A 6,912-nucleotide genomic window follows, 5' to 3' on the forward strand; every position below is an offset into this window, starting at 1 on the left:
TTTGTCGCGATGGCTCTTCCTAGATTCGGTGATCTTCACCTTAAAAGGTTAGAGGAGATCGAAAACAACGTCGGGTAGTTTATGGTTTTGCAATTTGAGCATAATAATTTCTTTAGAAATGAGATTAAGGAACAAAAAGGTTTTATGAGTTATATGAATAAAGAGCTCGATGATATGTCTAAAGAATTTGATGGTATAAGATCCCAAATTGCTCGTCTTGAAAAATTAACTACTGATATTTCGGATATGCAAGCTACCTTAGTCAATAAGATGGCCGCTAAACCGGATTCCTATGAAAATCAAGATGGAGATCTAAAATTTATTGATGTGTCCCCTATTAGATCTTTGTTTTGCAATATTAATCTTGATAATGATGGGACTGAATATGATCCACCTTTACCTAGAAGGCGTTCTAAAAATTCGGAGTATTTAGATCTTGATGGTGAAATTGATAAAAGTGGGATTAAAAGAAATAAAACCCTAGGTGTTGCTAAACCCACTATATTGGATTTCAAGGAATTTAATTATGAAAATTTCTCTTTAATTGATTGTATTTCCTTGTTGCAATCCGTGCTAAATTCTCCTCATGCTTATAGTCAAAATAAAGCCTTTACCGAACATATCATTGATGCCTTAATGCAATCTTATGAAGAAAAACTTGAGTTGAAAGTTTCTATCCCTAGAAAATTTTATGATGAGTGGGAACCTACTATTAAAATTAAAATTAAATATTATGAGTTTTATGCTTTGTGTGATTTGGGTGCTAGTGTCTCTACTATTCCCAAAACTTTGTGTGATTTGCTAGATTTCCGTGATTTTGATGATTGCTCTATAAACTTGCATCTTGCGGATTCCACTATTAAGAAACCTATGGGAATAATTAATGATGTTCTTATTGTTGCAAATATGGATTATGTGCCCGTATATTTTATCGTTCTTGGTATAGATTGCAATCCTTCTTGCCCTATTATTCTCGGTAGACCTTTCCTTAGAACGGTTGGTGCAATTATTGATATGAAGGAAGGGAATATTAGATTTAAATTTCCATTAAAAAAGGGCATGGAAAACTTCCCTAGAAATAAAATAAAATTACCATATGAATCTATCATGAGAGCCACTTATGGATTGCCTAACAAAGATGGCAAAACCTAGATCTATTCTTGCTTGTTATGCCTAGCTAGGGGCGTTAAACGATAGCGCTTGTTGGGAGGCAACCCAATTTTATTTTTATTCCTTGCTTTTTGCTCCTGTTTATTAATAAATAAATTATTTATCCTCTGTTTTGGTTGTATTTTTTGTGTTTAATTAGTGTTTGTGTCAAGTAGAACCGTTGGGAAGACTTGGGGAAAGTCTTGTTGAACTTGCTGTAAAAAACAGAAACTTTAGCGCTCACGCGAACTGCTGTCATTTTTATTTGGAGAGTGATATTTAGTTAATTCTTTTTGCAGATGATTAATATATAAATTCCTCACGTCCAGCAATTTATTTTGGAATTTTTCGGGTTCCATATCTTGCGCTAGCTACAGATTACTACAGACTGTTCTGTTTTTGACAGATTCTGTTTTTCGTGTGTTGTTTGCTTATTTTGATGAATCTATGGCTAGTAAAATAGTTTATAAACCATAGAGAAGTTGGAATACAGTAGGTTTAACACCAATATAAATAAATAATGAGTTCATTACAGTACCTTTAAGTGGTCTTTTGTTTTCTTTCGCTAACGGAGCTCACGAGATTTTCTACTTTAAGTTTTGTGTTGTGAAGTTTTCAAGTTTTGGGTAAAGATTTAATGGATTATGGAAGAAGGAGTGGCAAGAGCCTAAGCTTGGGGATGCCCATGGCACCCCCAAGATAATCTAAGGACACCTAAAAGCCAAAGCTTGGGGATGCCCCGGAAGGCATCCCCTCTTTCGTCTCCTTCTATCGGTAACTTTACTTGGATCTATATTTTTATTCACCACATGATATGTGGTTTGCTTGAAGCGGCTTTTATGATTCAAGTCTTTGCTTGTTAGTCTACCACAATCATCCTTTCTGTACACACCTTTTGAGAGAGCCATACATAATTTGGAATTTGATAGAATACTCTATGTGCTTCACTTATATCTTTTGAGTTTTATAGTTTTGCTCTAGTGCTTCACTTATATCTTTTAGAGCATGGTGGTGGATTTGTTTTATAGAAACTATTGATCTCTCATGCTTCACTTAGATTATTTTGAGAGTATTAATAGCATGGTAATTTGCTTAATAATAATATGCTTGGTATTCAAGATTTGTAAAACTTTCTTTTGAGTGCGTTGAATACTAAGAAAGAAATTGATGCTTGACAATTGTTTTGAGATATGAGGATGGTGATATTAGAGTCATGCTAGTTGAGTAGTTGTGAATTTGAGAAATGCTTGTGTTAAAGTTTGTGATTCCCGTAGCATGCACGTATGGTGAACCGTTATGTGATGAAGTCGGAGCATGATTTATTTATTGATTGTCTTCCTTATGAGTGGCGGTCGGGGACGAGCGATGGTCTTTTCCTACCAATCTATCCCCCTAGGAGCATGCGCGTAATACTGTGCTTTGATAACTTCTAGGTTTTTGCAATAATTATATGAGTTCTTTATGACTAATGTTGAGTCCATGGATTATACGCACTTTCCTTCCTTCCACCATTGCTAGCCCCTCTAATACCGTGCACTTTTCGCCGGTATCATACACCCACCAAATACATTCCTCAAAACAGCCACCATACCTACCTATCATGGCATTTCCATAGCCATTCCGAGATACATTGCCATGCAGCTTTCCACCGTTCCGTTCATTATGACACGCTCCATCATTGTCATATTGCTAGCATGATCATGTAGTTGACATCGTATTTGTGGCAAAGCCACCGTTCATAATTCTTTCATACATGTCACTCTTTATTCATTGCATATCCCGGTACACCGCCGGAGGCATTCATATAGAGTCATATTTTGTTCTAAGTATTCATATAGAGCATTGTCCCAAGTGAGGAAAGGATTACGGAGACTATGATTCCCCCACAAGTCGGGATGAGACTCGGGACGAAAAAAAGAGGCCATAAAAAAGGCCCAAACAAAAAATGAGAGAAAAAGCGAGAAGGGACAATGTTACTATCCTTTTACCACACTTGTTCTTCAAAGTAGCACCATGATCTTCATGATAGAGAGTCTCTCATTCTGTCACTTTCATATACTAGTGGGAATTTTTCATTATAGAACTTGGCTTGCATATTCCAATGATGGGCTTCCTCAAAATGCCCTAGGTCTTCGTGAGAAAATCGAGTTGGATGCACACCCACTTAGTTTCTTTTGTTGAGCTTTCATATACTTATAGCTCTAGTGCATCCGTTGCATGGCAATCCCTACTCACTCACATTGATATCTATTGATGGGCATCTCCATGGCTTGTTGATACGCCTAGTTGATGTGAGACTATCTTCCCCTCTTTTTGTCTTCTCCACAACCACCATTCTATTCCACATATAGTGTTATATCCATGGCTCACGCTCATGTATTGCGTGAAGATCAAAAAAGTTTTGAAAATGTCAAAAGTATGAAACAATTGCTTGGCTTGTCATCGGGGTTGTGCATGATTTAAATACTTTGTGTGGTGAAGATAGAGCATAGCCAGACTATATGATTTTGTAGGGATAGCTTTATTTGGCCATGTTATTTTGAGAAGACATAATGGCTTTGTTAGTATGCTTGAAGTATTATTATTTTTATGTCAACATGAACTTTTGTCTTGAATCTTTTGAATCTGAATATTCATACCACAATTAAGAAGATTTACATTGAAATTATTCCAAGTAGCACTTTGCATCAAATTTTTTTTTATCATTTACCTACTCGAGGACGAGCAGGAATTAAGCTTGGGGATGCTTGATATGTCTCCAACGTATCTATAATTTTTGATTTCTCCATGCTATATTACCTACTGTTTTGGACTATATTGGGCTTTATTTTCCACTTCTATATTATTTTTGGGACTAACCTATTAACCGGAGGCCCAGCCCAGAATTGCTGTTTTTTTTCCTATTTCAGTGTTTCGGAGAAACAAAATATCAAACGGAGTCCAAACAGGATGAAACCTTCAGGAACGCGATTTTCTCATCAGGTAAGACCCAGGAGACTTGGACCCTCCATCAAGAAAGCCACGAGGCGGTCACGAGGGTGGAGTGCGCCCCCCTGCCTCGTGGGCCCCTCGAAGATCCACCGACGTACTCCTTCCTCCTATATATACCTACGTACCCCCAAACGATCAGATACGGAGCCAAAAACCTAATCCACCGCCGCAACTTTCTGTATCCACGAGATCCCATCTTGGGGCCTGTTCCAGAGCTCCGTCGGAGGGGGCATCGATCACGGAGGGCTTCTACATCATCATCCAAGCCCCTCCGATGAAGTGTGAGTAGTTTGCTTCAGACCTACAGGTCCATAGTTAGTAGCTAGATGGCTTCTTCTCTCTTTTTGGATCTCAATGCAATGTTCTCCCCCTCTCTCGTGGAGATCTATTCGATGTAATCTTCTTTTTGCGGTGTGTTTGTTGAGACCGATGAATTGTGGGTTTATGATCTAGTCTATCTATGAACAATATCTGAATCTTCTCTGAATTCTTTTATGTATGATTGGTTATCTTTGCAAGTCTCTTCGAATTATCAGTTTGGTTTGGCCTACTAGATTGGTTTTTCTTGCCATGGAGAAGTGCTTAGCTTTGGGTTCGATCTTGTGGTCTCCTTTCCCAGTGACAGAAGGGGCAGCAAGGCACGTATTGTATTGTTGCCATCGAGGATAACAAGATGGTTTTTTTATCATATTGCATGAAACTATACCTCTACATCATGTCATCTTGCTTAAGGCGTTACTCTGTTTTTAACTTAATACTCTAGATGCATGCTGGATAGCGGTCGATGAGTGGAGTAATAGTAGTAGATGCAGGCAGGAGTCGGTCTACTTGTCTCAGACGTGATGCCTATATACATGATCATACCTAGATATTCTCATAACTATGCTCAATTCTGTCAATTGCTCAACAGTAATTTGTTCACCCACCGTAGAATACTTATGCTCTTGAGAGAAGCCACTAGTGAAACCTATGGCCCCCGGTCTCTTTCTCATCATATCAATCTCCATCACTTTATTATTGCTTTGCTTTTTTACTTTGCCCTTTTACTTTTTACTTTAAATCTCTATACCAAAAATACCAAAAATATTATCTATCATCTCTATCATATCTCACTTTCGTAAGTGACCGTGAAGGAATTGACAACCCCTAAGCGCGTTGGTTGCGTTGAGCTATTGTTTTTGTGTAGGTACGAGGGACTCGCGCATAGCCTCCTACTGGATTGATACCTTGGTTCTCAAAAACTGAGGGAAATACTTACGCTACTTTGCTGCATCATCCTCTCCTCTTCAGGGAAATCCAAGGCAGTGCTCAAGAGGTAGAATGCAGAGGATGAAACAGAGGGGCCACACATCCGGGGCAAAGCTCAGACATCCGATGAGATAGGAAAGCCCGGACATCCGGCATATGCCTGGACATCCGGCGAGTTCACCGAGCCGAACAGCCCCTGGATAGCACAAGCCAGACATCCAGCTTGGGCCCAGAAATCTAGGGAGGAAGGAGAGCCCGGACATCCGGAGATAAAAACTACAAGTGATGCTCTCTGGACAGCAAAGCCCGGATATCCGGCGTGCGGGCTGGATATCCGGCAAGTGGCCCGGTCATCCGGCATGGGCAGCCCGGACATCCGGCTTGGCCAGAGGCAGAACATCAAGCACATGAATTTGAGCGACCCTAATATTTGAACTAGGAATTTTAGTGGCATGAGCAAGTCCTTCACTAACCCTACCGATCCCCTCTTAATAGTGCGGGATCCTATGCTCAAGAAATCAAAAAATGCAATCTTTTTATAGTTCTTACTTGAGTAGAATTAACTCCGTATGATCATGATCTGCACACTTTTGATGATCCGGAGACTAACACCTGAGATTCACTTGACGAACATAGTTAGTCCCCTACATGTATATTGTCATCAACATCAAAACATGATGTAAGGTCATGATTGCACTTTCAGATATGCAAAAGATAAAAGATGTGGACAATGATGTTGTGAAGTTGAAATTATTACCGTTTTCTTTGTCAGATCATGCAAAATTTTGGTTTTCTTCGTAGCCTCACCATAGTATTGATTCTTGGAATAAGTGCAAAGATGCTTTCATTACTAAGTGTTTTCCGCCCGCAAAAATTATTTCCCTTAGAACCCAGATCATGAATTTCAAGCAACTTGAACATGAGCATGTTGCACAATCTTGGATAGGATGAAAATTATGCTAAGGAATTGCCCCACTCATGGGTTCTTTGGATGATCATACAATTTTTTATGCGGGGTTGAATTTTGTTTCTCATAATCTTTTAGATTCTGCCGCGAGTGATACTTTTATGGAAATTACTTTGGGTGAAGCTACCAAATTGCTTGATAATATTATGACAAATTATTCACAATGGCATACCGAAAGAGCTCCTACTAGTAAAAAAAGTTAATTCGGTTGAAGAAATTTCTTCTTTGAGTGAAAAAGTTGATGCTCTCATGAAAGTGGTTGCTAGTAAAAGTGCTCCTATTGATTTTAATGATGTGCCTTTGTCTACTTTTATTGAGCAAAATAGTGATGTCGTAGATGTGAATTTTATCTCGTGAAACAATTTCAATAACAATGCTTATAGAGGTAATTTTAATCCTAGGACTTTTCCTAGTAATTCCTCTAATAATTATGGTAATTACTATGGTAATCCTTCTTATAATAATAATAGGAACACCTCTGATCTTGAGAATAATATTAAATAATTTATCAACACTCAAAAGGTTTTCAATACTACAATGGAAGAAAAGTTGAATAA

The sequence above is a fragment of the Triticum urartu genome, chromosome 7A, assembly GCF_056163025.1.
Source record: "Triticum urartu cultivar PI428250 chromosome 7A, HENAU_Tu73, whole genome shotgun sequence".
Lineage (NCBI taxonomy): Eukaryota > Viridiplantae > Streptophyta > Magnoliopsida > Poales > Poaceae > Triticum > Triticum urartu.